Below are 15,395 nucleotides of genomic sequence, written 5' to 3' on the forward strand. Positions count from 1 at the left end.
GGTGCATGCCCAGCGGTACCAGAAGCAACAAGGAGAAAGACTTGCTGTTCTCAGACGATCCTGCTCATTTGGAACGCACCATCCGTAGAGGTCAACGTTCCACATCGCTCGACGCAACCACTTCGTCGTCGATCGATACGCACAACCAACCGTCGACCGACACCAGACCGTCATCGTCGATCGATCCCAATCGTTCGACAACGATCGATACTACACCGCGTACGTCGATCGATACCGTGTCGTCAAAAATGGTAAACATTATTATTCTAACTCAGGATGAGAACGGAAACCTGTATGACCAGGCCGGTCATCTGCGTAATGCAACAGGTCAGAAAATAGATGCTCAGGGAACTGTAATCCCTGATGCTGATGCTACAGGAGCTGCTCAACCTGTAGATGAGGACGCTCGATCGAAACCACTGGCCGACTACAATCGCCCAGATGAGTACTATTCCAACAGATCAGCGATTCGACTTCCGGAGATCCAGAAGCAGAATTTCGAGCTGAAGCCTCAATACTACACTCTCGTGTCGCAGATACCCTACTCTGGGTTACCGCACGAGCATCCTATGGACCATTTGGAACGGTTCGAGGATCTAATCGCTGCCATTCGGATGGAAGGAGTCCCCGAAGATTACCTGCTGTGCAAGCTCTTCAGATACACGCTGAATGGAGAAGCGATGCACTGGCTTAGGCAGCAACCCACAGGATCTTTAACATCCTGGAGCGACATCAAGAATGCTTTCTTACGAAACTTCTTCGATGAGGCGCGCGCTGAAGAACTTCGGAACAAAATTTCCACATTCTCGCAGAAGGCTGGAGAGTCCTTCAAAGATGCGTGGATTAGATTTAGGTTTTTCCAGCGAGACTGTCCACACCACGGATTTAATGAAGTGCAGCTGCTAAGCACTTTCTTCCGAGGTCTCGCCTTACAGTATCAAATGGCTCTTGATACGGCGAGTGAAGGAAACTTCACTACTCGGAATCCGTTGGAAGCTGTGAGACTTATCGAAAACCTTGCTAACAGCAGCAGCACCAAAAACACTGACTCTGAACGGAAGAAGTCTGTAGCCTCTATCGGGAAGGAACAGATGGACGAAGTAAGAGCTAAGTTAGATGTGGTGCACGAACTTCTTAGGAAGCAAGTCTGTTCAGCTGAAGGAGAAGTAGCAGATACAGAAGGAGAAGAAGATGTGAACTACATCGGAGGTACCGGATTCCAAAAATTTGGAAACCAGGGCGGAAACAGAAACTTCTTTGGAAATGGCCAAAGAAGTAACCAAAGTTCACAATTTCAAAAACCCTTCAACAACAGCAAGAGCTACTCGAACTCTTACTATCAAAATCCACCACCCCAGACTCAGGAAAGGAAGATCGAAGAAATGCTTGATCGAGTACTGTTGGGACAACAACAAATCACCGTGGATTTCAACGGTAAGATAGACTCTGCCTACAACAATCTGAACACCAAAATCGAGACCTTAGGGACTCAGGTGAGAAAACTTGAAACCCAAGTAATTCAGACGGGCGAGACTATTAAGAGGCAAGAAGCTTTCGCTAGAGAGGCAGGAGCCGACAAAGGGAAACACCACGTAAATGCCATCATAGATGATGAATTCTGGCAAGTGGTGAGAAATGAAAACCTTGAGGAAGGAGATTTCGAAATCGAAAGCTCCATGAGTCTCGGCGGATCCCAATGGTGTCGACCGATGTCGATGAACTCGCATCGATCGACAGACCATGATGAAGATCGATGGACGGATTACTCCAGTCATCGATCGACGTCGTCTGCCAATTCGACTGAATGCAATGCGGTTCGAATTCTAACTCATGAAGAATTCGCAGCTAAGCATCCTCACCCACCCTCCCCTTTCTATGAAAAAATCGATCGATCGGTTAACTCAACCATCGATCGACAGAGTGAGTCCGACGTCGATCGTCACAACACACCTCCCATCGATCGACAGGCACCTCTGACATACCGAGTGCGGTTACCCTCAATCGATAATGATTACATCAATGCACTCAGACCACCACCTAAACCATTAGCAAACCCACCCGAACCAAAACCCAACCCTTTAAATAGTTCAACAGAATCTGTTCAAGAAGAACAAGAATCTGAAGGGAGAAGGTTAAGGAAAAGAAAGGAGAAGATTCCTAAAAACCTTAAGAGGGAAGCTAACGATAAGGAGATGGATGGTTTCACTAAACGAGTCCTCAGAATCCCAATCGAAAAACCTTTTGATGAAGCTTACTTCACACACCGGTTGTGGATGTTCTTCAGAGAAACAAAGGTAACTGAGGAGGACATTAGGAGAATGTTTCATCAAGTCAGAGGAAAGATGAAACACAGGATCACATTGACGAAGAAGAGTGATCCTGGGAAGTTTGCAATACCATGCATAGTCAAGGGTGTTGAATTTCCCCATTCAATGTGTGACACAGGAGCATCGGTTAGTATCCTCCCTAGGATCATGGCAGACCAGCTTGGTTTGACCATCGAACCCTCAACAGAATCCTTCACCTTCGTGGATCTTTCAGAGAAACGATCCGGAGGCATCATAAGAGATCTGGAGGTACTGATTGGTAATGCCCTTGTCCCTGTAGATTTTCATGTCTTAGACATCGAGCTTAACTGGAACTCTTCACTTCTGCTTGGAAGATCCTTCCTAGCTACAGTAGGAGCTGTATGTGACATGAACAAAAACAAATTGTGTCTAACGCTCATAGACCCAAACATCCACTACGATCCCATCCGACCTAAGAGAAAGGTAATTAATTCTATGGATTATGGGAAAGAACTTGGCTTCATTGGCGCATGCCATTGTGGAGCAGAGTATGAATCGGAGTACGAAACAGAGTACTCGGAATCGATCGATACACCAAACTTTCCATCGATCGATTCCAATGTGTCAATGGTGACCGATGACCAAAACAAAATGTCACTCGACGTAATGCATCCAGTTGACCATTTCGCTTCACCTAATCATTGTTACCAACATTCTGCCTTCCAACCTCCAACCAGGAGAGGACATGATGATTATTCCGTAGGCAGTTGGGCAGACAGTGGTTTCCATGGAAGTTTTGCAGTTGACACTGTAATTACTTCACCTCATGAGGAACATACCGAGGAATACGATGAGGATTACTGGAAAGAACGTGCAATAGAAATGTCTTTGCAGGATGAAAGACTTGAAACACACAAGTTCACCAACACGTTTCCAACATCGTTTGACGCTTTGCACTCCACATCGGTCGATACCCACCCTCATCCAGCAAAACAACCGCTCACATCGATCGACACACCGAAAAGAACATCGATCGATATTCGCACCGCAGCGAAAATTTAGGAGCAGGAGAATATTCCCTCCCTAACTAGGTTTACAGATACCTATATAAATCGTTTTGCACCTCCGAAACCACCTACACACATCAGAGCAAACACACAAGCAAATAAGATGAACACTCTTCCTTCTACATCAACAGAAAAATCCATGAACAGCAATCATCTCAAGAATACAAGTTCTGCAGAAATTACTCTGCCATCGATCAATGTAACTGTATCTACATCGATCGATACTACTCTAAACCCTAATCTCTCTATTTCTAAAATGAATAATTATGCAAACATTGATTACGGTTTTCTAACACCTGATGAATTTGGTATTTTCAGGGATCCAGATGGCAACGCACGTGCAATGGATGGAAGGATTTTACAAGTGTCCAGAGAGGACATAGCAGACATCCTTCAAGTAGCCAATGGACCTGACAACCTGTTCTCACAGCAACATGGCACTCCAGACGTCATTCTAACAAATCCTAACAACCACGCAGGAGTCGCCACAACAGAGATAAACACAGATCTATCACGACAACCAAAAGGGCAAGCATCGATCGACGGTACAACGGAGACATCGATCGGCAGGATAACACCGACGTCGATCGATATGGATGATCCGACGTCGATCGACAGACGCTATGAATGTGGGAGCCGCGCTTTTGACATGTATGGAGCCAGAAAGTTCACTTGGGAACAAAGGGACGAATATGGAGTCTATAGAGATGAGCGTGGACACGCACGAAGCGCAGCTGGTGAGATAATACCTGTCACAAAGGACAACATCAGGAAAATACTGGAAAGAGCGTCTTTTTTTGAAGAGAGCCACATCTGTCTTCCAGAACATGCCACTTCCTTCACACTCACAAGACTGGCACCAGAACTCTAAAACAAAGAAGAAATCGATGAAATGGTGTTTGGTATTTGTGGAGCTCAGGAGAAACTGGGAGAGGAGCTCAAAACACTGGTAGATGAAACACATCAGCCTTTGGATAGAGGCTACAATGAGCTTTTCAGATGTATGGCAGAAATGAGGACAGAAATTGAAAGTTTACGTCAGCAACTTGAGAAGGAAGCTACGACCTCAGCATCGATCGACGCACCACGTGCAACATCGATCGACGTCAGTCTTCCTACAGCTCAGATCCTTGCAGAACCGCGATGTTCAACACAACACAGGGATGAATGGGAAGTCTCATACATCGACACGAGGATAAACGACGTTTACTGCCCTCTCAACAACAACGTGGACTGGCTAAGCACTAAAATCGAGCTACTACAGCAAGATCTGGACACCATTCGCAAGAAGGACCAACATCCAGCCACATCGATCGACATGTGCACCTTCACATCGCTCGACGCCAAAGTCTCAGCAATGAATGAGAGGCTGAGGACTTACGAGGATATGCATGACCGTTTTATATCACCAGTCATGATAGATTTAAACAAATTGTCTAGTCAATTACTTGATGCCCAAAAGGATATTGAGAACATTACTAATCAAAGTTTTTTGCAGGTAAAATCAGCATCGATCGACAGGCTAAGAGGACCCTGGATCGATGGCAAGAAACCTGTGGAGTTACTTCCTTACACAGCAGCAGAGGTTGACAAGATCACATCCAAGATCTTCACTGCTCTAGACACCATGGAGGAACGACTTGACAAACGCTGCGATGACATCTACTTTCCATTCGACAACAAAATCAGTGGACTAGACAACCACGCAGAATGGCTACAGAAAGAAGTCAAAGCCATTCAGAGGCAACTCGCAGCTCAACATCAGATATCAGCATCGATCGACAGGACAAAAGCAAAATCGATCGACGGCAACTCACCGAGATCGACCAACAAACACATAATCGCATCGATCGACGCCGAGTCTATACCAATCGGCGAGCAGCTGATACACAAGACAGTGGAGTCAATGCAAAAGGAACTGACAGATCTTTCAGCATACGCCTATGACAACATAGGCTGGCACCAGGTCAGCATTGACAACATTCAAGAAAGGCTACAGAACATCTCCAATGTACTTGGGAAGATGGATGACAAATGGACAAGAAATGATGAGGCCACAAGAAGTTTCATTGCATCTTGGTCCAGAATGCGCAGAGATGACGTGGATGCTTGCTTTCCAACAAGCAGCTGCTTCTCCACCCAATAGCCAATCACTACCACAGTCAAGCTAAATGACTATAACCAAGCGCTGAGTGGGAGGCAACCCACTATTAGGTATTTTACTTTGGTTTTATTAGCTAGCATTTAATTTCTTTCGTTTTATCTCTTTCAGATTTAGGAGAACCAAGTAGGAGGACTTGAATATCGACCGACGACGAGACGTCGACATCGTTCAACATAGGCAACCACACGACGATCGATGTAACACTTACCCATCGATCGATATTTAATCCGGTCAGATGTATCTTACCTACTTGTTACATTTCGTACATCATACACATTTCATCATAACTCCGGCGGATTTACACTGAGACAGTGTAATTTAAGTCTGGGGTGAGATTTACTGATATAATTTATTTTATTCTTACGTAAAAAGGAATTTCAAATAAATTATGCTTAGCTATCGAAAATAGGGACTATAATCTTATATTGATTTAAACATGAATATCTAACCAATCTTTAGCACCATTTTAGATTTACTGATTGCAGATAGCACTAAAGATGCTAAAGCAGATCAACCTATCAACTACACACTTGCCTTGAACCGTATGAAGTAACCAAAGCTGATTTCCAACACTAAACCTGACATAACCGCTTGTCTTGGGGCTTGGTATACATGGGATCAGATTCTTCAGATAGGTCTGGAAGGTAACGCCTGGTTTAGATTATTTATCACATTTTCTCTCTCTAGATTTCGACGCTAGATTAGTTTCTATTAAAAAAAATAAAATAAATAATAATAATAATAAATAAATAAATAAATAAATAAATAAATAAAAAGTAAGATCTATTGTTTAATTAGGATGAGTCTGAACAGGACTTGGTGGCTAAAACCATTAAGGCTTGATTCATAAAGACTCAAATAAAAGAGTTCGAAACGGGACTTGGAGGCGGCAATCTTCAAGGCTCGCTTTCGCAAGGAACTCTTGGATATAGGTCAAAAAGAAGTGAACAGAACTTGGTGGCAACCACCATTAAGTTTTGATTCATGGAAGCCTGTCCAATCTTGGTCACTGATCCTGCAATGGAAGCAGACTTTGACTCAAGAGAGAAATTTAGAGAGAGAGAGAAACTAGGAACTAACTTTTACCTGCAGCTCCAGATACCTGTCTGAAATCCTTGCATACTATGATCGATACTCCCAAGGTAAAGCATTCACTTTATATTTATGCTAAGAAATGAAATCAGTAGAGGGGATGTCAGACGTGAATTGATGAGTTGTGTTATGTTAGAAATGGTTGCTAAGCTAGGATATTGCATAGTGTGCTTTTGTGATTAGGACTTTTTAAATGTGGTTGCAAAATTGTTGAGGAAAGATTTCTATGTTTTTAAAATCTTAAGCTCCCAAATATTTTCAAACCTCTTTCAAAGAGACTGCCTGTATGTTTTGCTTGAGGACAAGCAAAAGGGTAAGTCTGGGGGAGTTGATATACCTTGGATTTGACCCATTTTTATCCATGGTATATTATTACTTTACTATATATATATATCTATGTTTTCTACTCTTCTAGGTATGTTTTCAGGTTCAGGTGCATTTCGGAGTAAAGCTATGACTTTGGAGCATTTTGGAGCATGAAAGACATTTCACCCGAGCTGACCACTTAGAGGTTGACGAGAGGAAGAATAATCGATTGATGCGCATCAGTGCTGACGATCGATATCAGGAAATGCCTCGACAGATGAAGATTAATATCGATCGATGTACACAAGTACCGTCGATCGATGTCGAGACACCAGACGCGACATTTTGGATTCAGCAGACTTAAAGACCAAGGCCAAGCCAAATTACCGAAATGCCCTGACGAGTTTTTAACCTAGTAGAATATATACTGCCTAAGTGTTTGACGGCAGAGAGAGCTTTTCTTTTCTAGACCTAGTTTTGTTACAAATTTCATTTGGAGAGAAGATCACTTGTGATTGGAACTCCTTGTTTCATTTTCTTATCATCTATTCTATGAGTTTCTATTTATCTATTGATATGAATTGCTTTGCTATGTCTTAGTAGTTCAACTGTTAGATCCAGGGTTCAGATAGGTCTGTGGGATTAGCCCCAAACTATAGATCTGCCTTGTTGTGATATTCATGATAGATTTGTATTCATTGCTTGTTTTAGCCTAGCTAACTAGAACTTGATCATAGGATTGCATATTCAAGCACCCTTGTTATCCCATCCTGACATCTATCTATCATATTAGGATTGCTCGAGAGGGCTAACCGCAAATTTAGAATCTTAGTAGAGCATTTTCATACTCGCGCATAGGCCTGGCTAGAACCCGTCGATCGATGTCCTCAACTGACAATCGATCGATGTTGGCAAAAGTGTATCGGTCGACGTCTTAATAGACTATCGATCGACACTCTCTTGTGTCTGCATCTAACCGGTGAGACACAAGATCTAGTCTGTTAACCAGTGGTACATGCGACAGCTGATCACTGAGTTAAGCGAATGAGCTCTAATATATCATGCATGCAACAGTTAGGCATCTATAGGAATTATAATCTCCAACACCTGAATAGTGGCCCTGTATCTAATATCATTTCCAACCTAAGTTACATTTATCATTTACTCGCTAGTTACTATTGCTATTTTATTTAAAACATTACAACCTTTAGAATTAATAAACACTAGATTTAATTGTTCCCTAGCTCTTTGTGGATTTGATCCCTAAGTACTACATCTGAACCTCTTTTGATGAGAGTAACAGTCCTTAGGGTAATTTGAGTGGTATCAGCTAACCACCCACGAAAGAATGAATGTGTTGGCTATCCACCAAACAACACACAATGATGAATTGGCTGACCACTAAATCAACAAGCCGGTTCACACCAATGAACAAGCTAAAGAATTCTCTCTCACTGAGAGAAGAAACGAAAATAAACTCAAAAACATAGACTGATTTTTCTCATAGAATGAGACTACATATTGTGGGAACCGAAATTCCGTCTAAATTGGGAAACTAGGAAAACCCTAATTTCCCAGAGGTCCCGGATATCTGCTAATAACACACGCTAAGCAATCAGAAGACGAGATAACAACGAGAAAGTATAAAAATCGTAATAAGAGAGCAAAGAGAAGTCTTATTCCGAGTTTGCGTATGAGCGTTTACAACAAGGTATAAGCCTGGGCTCGAGAGCTGTCGGCGAGATTCCTAGTTCTAGCAATCCTAAAACGGCTAAACCTAATTGAGTCGCAGCTCGAAATAACAAAAATGGAAAGTTGCCTAATTGCTATAAGTGCTAAGTTTTCTTTGAAAAAAGTCTCTCTCCATGCCTCTCGCCTAAGACTCCTTATATACTCCCTCCTAGGTGGGTTCACGCTTTTCCTCTTCTGCCCTAAAGCCGTCATAGCATAAAAATGGAGATATTCCATTTTTTCCGATCTTTGTGATTATCTTGAAAACTTCGTATTTATCCGCGGAAACTTGACATTTATCTTTTCTTGCGGACCAAGCGTAAACCGTCATACGGCTTATGGGCTTTTGGTTAAGAAATCGTAAGTTGGGCCTCGAGTCATGTCTTAGGTCCCTTTGGGCCGTCTTCTGACTCGACACGTTTACTACGGCTTCTTTCGATAAAGAACAAACTTTCTGCGGTTTTTAACGCAAAGTTTGATTGAATACTTAGAATGGCGGAAAACATGAAATGAGTTCGCTACGGTCTTCGGGAGATAGCATCAAAGGGTAGACGAGAATGCTTGGACTAGCGTCATATCGACGTTTCGGAAGAGCTCGATCGATACGTAGCGACTGAGCTTGGCTCGAGCTCGGTCGCTATGTTGCGACCGAGCGGAACGGACGCTCGATCGCTATGTAGCGACCGAGCGGGACGGATGCTCGGTCGCTACGTAGCGACCGGACAGCGTGCATGTGCGGTAGTTGTGTAATGACCGAGCTTGGTTTGTCCGTGTACTGATCGTCATCCTCGAACCTATCCGTAGCTGGTTTGGGTACATTTCCAGTGACTTATGTTTGATCTAAATAGAATTTGAACGAAGATTTATCTTGGGAACATACGTTGCGATGTTTTCTTGACCGAGCACGATTTGTTGCGAAAAGACATACTTGTATTTTTCGGAGATTTGGACATTAACTTCGTCGTAACCGTTTTTGGCCCCAACACATATTTATAGTATTGTAGTCAAAGACTAATAAAGAAAATACACGGAAAATAATGCATAAAAATACAAATTGGACCAGATCTGAATTAATGAGTCAAAGACTCAGTCTTCCATGCAGATTAGTCAAAGATGGCCCTTCAGATATTTTTCAGGTTCATCCGAACAAGATGGATGCACAGGGTAAAGATAAGGACGCTTGGTCGCTACGTAGCGACCGAGCTTGGCTCGAGCTCGGCTGCTACGTAGCGACTGGACAGCGTGCATGTGCGGTAGTTGTATAATGACCGAGCTTGGTTTGTCCGTGTTCTGATCGTCATCCTCGAACCTATCCGTAGCTGGTTTGGGTACGTTTCCGATGACTTATGCTTGATCTAAATAGAATTTGAACGAAGCTTTATCTTGGGAACATACGTTGCGATGTTTTCTTGACCGAGCACGATTTGTTGCGGAAAGACATACTTGTATTTTTTTGGAGATTTGGACGTTAACTTCGTCGTAACTGTTTTCGACCCCAACAGTTAGCCCCCAACCCCGTTAGAATCATGGATTTCTAGCGAGATTCTAACGCGCGGTATGGCGAGTTCGGACGAGATTGGTGTATTTGGACGAAGTTTGTGTCTGATAATCCGTAAGTAAATACTAATTTCTCATGCCTATAAGAAGGGAGGTAACTTTTTCATAACCTTTTCACTTACTTATTCCCATAGAGAGTTCACTTGAAATTTTTCTTTTTTCTCTCTATCCTTTTCTTCTTGATCCTCCAAAAGAAAATACGAAATGTCGAGTAAGAAAAGGAGTTCGAAGAAAGGGCCCTCGTCCGCAAAAGTCTCTGAAGAGCTCCTTGTGCCGAAGATAGAGTTCGTGCCTCATTCGGTAGACCCGGCCGAGAATGAGGCATGGTGGGTTACGTGTTATGGTTCGATTACACCTCCCAAAGAGAAGTCATTCCCAGTCATGACCCATCGTGCAGTCGAGGAAGGGGCTCCAAGCAGGAGTACTAACAAGTTTCTCGAGATCATGCGATCGTTCTACCAAATCCCGAATACGGTGGAATTCCGGGTTCCTCGTCAAGGAGAGCGCGCTAGTAGTCCCCCGGAGGATTACTTTACTTGCTATGAAGCGTTCGTAGTGCGCTGTTGCTTGTGGTTCCCGATTCCTGAAATTATCGTCCGCGTGTTGGATTTCTTTCGAGGTGGCGATAAGCCAGCTGAATCCCCTTGCCATTCAGCACCTTATTGGAATCCTGATCCTGAGCTACAAGCATGGTCTCTCCCTTACCATCGATCACTTTGAAACGCTTTTGAGGCTACAGATCATCAAGGATACAGACAAGTATAGGCTGGTCCCTCGGAGCTTCATGGGGGTGGTTAAAAGGTTTAGTTCCAACTCCAACTCGCAGAAGAATTTTTTCTTCTTCATTCGTATAGACGCTGCATCTGTCGAAGAGAGTTGTATCCCATTGTTCCGGAGGTTGCCGAATGACCGTCCCTTCATCAATCTGGTTGTTCTGTGCCCCGAGGATATTATCGAAGTGAGGGATCTTCTCAGGAACGGTCCGTTTTTCTGGACTTCTTTTACGCCAAAGCGAGTTCGGAAGGCGTTGAGGTTTGTGCATCCCGGTCCTGTTTTGGGCGTGGAAACATGGAGCGACTCCGAGCCCGATGATCAGAGTCCCGACGCTGCTCCCACGGTTGCGACGGGGTGGAACTCTTCGAAGGAGAAAGATATAGATCTTGGTGACATAGAGTTTTCGATGGACGATTCTAGGCTTCCAGGATGGGATCCAGACCTTGCTTACGGCGATGGAAGCGGTACGAGCGAGGTCCCTATTCTGGACTTCGATGATTTCTTTACTGGTCTACCCTCGGGCTATGATGCTCCTCCTCCTACGAACAAATCGGGGAGGCCGAAAGTCATCACAGAAGGGTCTCGCATCATCAACGGGGTTAGTTTTTTTGAAAATTCTGGCGACTGCCTAGGTGTTTCTTTTTCCGCTTATAACATGTTAATCGGTTTCGCAGGGCCTTAACTTGGTTGGCTCGGCCATTGAGGCGAGCCATAGGGAAGGCATGGTCTATCGCTTTAAAGCGGAGAAAGCGGAAAGAGATCTTGCTCGCGTGCAAGGCGAGATGTTGGAGCGAGATGCGCAACTCGCTCGTGATCATGCGAGGGCTGTCCGCAAGGCGGAACGGAAGGGAAGGAGGGAGATCGTCGAGGTGATTAAGACTTGTGCCTCTCAATTCCAGGTCGAGTATGGGAACCTCAAGGACGCCTTCACCTCGGTGGGCGATTTCCGTGAGTGTCGTGGTTCAGTCGGGAGTCTTTGGAAAACGCAAGCCTACAACTATGTTTTCGAGAAAGAGATGAGTTTGATGAAGTGCGGCATAAAAGAACATGCTCACGCTGAGGGGCTCATTCCCTCGATCGACGGAAGGATCCAGGGATTCTGGGATCCCATCCCGGTTTCTCCTGATACTGAAGAGGTCGCGACCGAGTTTCCCGATAATGGCAAGGAAGTGGATCGTCCTGCGGATGCATTTGGAGATTCGTTGTCCGGCAACTTTTACTTTGAACCTTGAGAGATGGAGTGATCATTGAGAGGGACGAGTTTGTTTATCTGTTCTGCGTTTGTGGCCGAGTGTGGCCTGTATTTCGAGAGATTGTATGGGCCTGTTTTGGCTGTTTTATCGTTTACCGGGACTGGCCGTTGGTGGCTTTGAATCCCTACCGCTTTACGCGGTTTATATATATATGATGGATATTTAATTTCGTTGAGACGTTCAATCTGTCGGTTCGTTCTTGACTTTTCGTAAAAAATACTTATTCTTACGATTTTCGGGAACGTTGAGATGTGAACGGAGAGACATGATTTAGGATCTCGTATCATTTAGATATCATGTCTTGAGATATCTGAGACCAATGCGATGGGTTTAGGGCAAGACCTAGATTTACTTTCAGTTTAAGGTTTGTGCGGTGACTAGCCAACTATCGATTTTCCTGTTGCGATTTCTTCCTGATTCGTACCGATTTAAAGTCCGCGATATGTTCTCGGCTTATACGACTTGTATGGTATGAATCGAGCATCTTTCCAGAGACAATTTTTAAGTCAACTGGAAGTGCTAAACCAAAATTTCGAATTTTTGTTGTAGCGCGCTTTCGTCCTTGCGTTGGACGTTTGAAGATCAAAAAGAGTGATCAAGTTGCGTTTGTTTAATATGGCTGGCGTATTCGTTGGGGCCAATCGAAGAACGGGGTGTAAGGTTTTTTGTGGTCGCGGTCAGACAATTTGTTCGTATCATCTCAAATTTTTAACTTGGCGACGTCTCGCAGTTGTTTCAAAGATTATACGTATATCTTAAGTGTTGAAGAATGATTATTTTACGATTTTGGGCCGGATGAGGCCGCTGACCAGAGTCTTAACGTTTGTAGAGTTTCTAGGCGTATCCTGAGACATTTGCGTTAACTGAAGCGTAAGCGTTTTAATAAAAAGGAGCAATATATATTGTAAACAAATTTTGAAATCTCTAAAAAACTTGATTACAATAACGCATCTTTTCCTATGTGGAAGTATGCGAGTATACGCACCCACTCCCCCCCCCCCTTTTAAAGAGGGGGATAGCTGAACTCGTCTTTCGACGAGCTGCCTACGTACCTCTTTCGAGGATCAAGCTCTCTCGTAGTTCTGTTTTATGCCGCGAGCTTTTTTACTCGGCCATTGTCGCTGTGCTGACCGCCTTGGTCGCGATGACCGTGGCCGGGGCTGTGACACCCCCGATCGTAGATGACCGGAAATGACACGGTCGATGTTCCTTGATGGTCGACTGAGGTTCTCAGAATACTTTCGATCGCCTTAGACCAACAACCAAAGAACACCAACGCTCTTATCGGATATAACTCTAGGCTTTTCAACCCGACAAAGCAATACCCGATAGTTAGTTTGTCCGGACAAGGACTAATATCATATGGAACATGTACTTTTAAAAAAACATTCTTTCTATATCAATCTAAAGCATCTTACAAAATTTGTTATAAATTAAACTCGAGGTTTTCGGTCAATAAATCTTATAAATAAGAAATATCAAAAAGCCTTTGCAAGGATAATAAAACTACCACTGGCTAATGCTGTTCCTTCCCGTCCTAGAGTAAGGTCTTCAGCCTATTGGTTACCTGCATCACAAATGAGTCATGAGTAACTAGTTTACTCAGTGAGCCTAATCCCGCACGCCAACATATATTAATAATATCTCAAGCAATCAACTTCATTTGTATGCAGTGGAAATATATTCCATATCTGGATATTTATATATAAGGAATATTCTTCCATCATTGTGAATCTAATCATATACCTCACTTCCTATTCCCGTCTCTCATATCATTCATATAATCATATATATATATATATACCAAACCCGAGAAACCACAAAGGCTAAACGAGTCTAGCGAGTTAGCATCACCATCAGATATTCAAAGATCGAACATCTAACGCTGCATGCAGTTACACGGCCTCCAGGGTGTGACCCCATCATCGTGTCTTCGTGACCTTGTTCCATATCGCATGACCAATTCACGGTAATCATCATTCATACGGGAATATTTTGGAAAACAGGTTTATAATAAGACTTCACATGATTAATACTTCAATACTTAATACTATACATATGTATTAGTACTTGAGAACAAGTACTGAGGTTTGGAATAAACCTCTATGATCATTCAAAAATATTTATTAAGTGTTTACACTAAGTGAACACCTCACCAGTTCAATATTGATCAAGAGGCAAAGCCTATCAATCATCTACAATCAGTATGTTCATTCAAGAAATATTCATTCACTACTCATCAATCATCTATCTAGACTCACCTATGATTCCATGAGATTAGCTAGGGAAGACTAAACTCGAGCTCAACTAATAACACTCCATTTCACTCCTGATTCCGAATGTGTGGATACAAGATCAGTCAGGTTGATTCCAACAGAAACTCTACTCAGCTTAGTTCAAAGCAGTTCAGTTCGTTTGAAGGATAATTCAGTTCAGCTAAGCCTTTAAAAAAAATATCCAAGAGACATAACTGAACCAAGATCAATCCACATACAGGTTTAAAAACTAATCTGGACAGGAAGCTTAACAAATCAGTCCACTTGTTCCAAACAAAACTTCTCTGAACTAGTAGCTATGGCTTACCGATTTCCTCAAGCTTTAAGATGAACTTGGTTGATATAAACTTCAAGCTGAACACACGTCTAACCTGATCAGGACAAGATACCCATGATAGGTTAAAGATCAGAAACAAACCAAATCGTTTTGGTTACCTAACAAGAACTGAAGCTCAAGCAAAACTGATCTCATCAAACCCATATTTTATTACCGATAAAATCCAAGGCTAAAAAACTTGGGTGATTCTAAACTCTTGGACACCAAACCTTCAGCTCTTAACCATACCAGAACACACTGATTAAAGTCACAGGATGGTGAGAAAGGTTTGTCCATGCTCACTCCTCTTCTCTGAATATTTTTCTGAATTTTTCATGAATCTTTTCTCTCAGATTTTTCTCTCTTCTTTCTCTCTTTCTCTCTGAATTTTTCTCTGGTTTTTCTTGCAGGTTATGAACGTCCAGAGGAGAGAAGAAGGTGTTTTAAAGCATAAGGAGTTACTTCAGATGAGGGTTTACTTCCACACAAGGCAAAGCTGAGCCTAGACAGGTGGAGACATGCTTCAGCACACTAAGCAGCACAAGCAGCTGAACTTTTCCTTCCCATGAAG

General features: G+C 43.1%; 1 non-coding gene across 1 annotated transcript; it reads right to left on the minus strand.

Moving 5' to 3' along the window:
* Positions 1–780: 780 nt before the first annotated feature.
* On the minus strand, positions 781–886 carry LOC117127652. Its single transcript, XR_004450672.1, has one exon. It is a non-coding gene; the product is annotated as a small nucleolar RNA R71 (small nucleolar RNA).
* Positions 887–15,395: the final 14,509 nt, after the last annotated feature.

This window comes from Brassica rapa, chromosome A08 (assembly GCF_000309985.2).
Source record: "Brassica rapa cultivar Chiifu-401-42 chromosome A08, CAAS_Brap_v3.01, whole genome shotgun sequence".
Classification (NCBI taxonomy): Eukaryota; Viridiplantae; Streptophyta; class Magnoliopsida; order Brassicales; family Brassicaceae; genus Brassica; species Brassica rapa.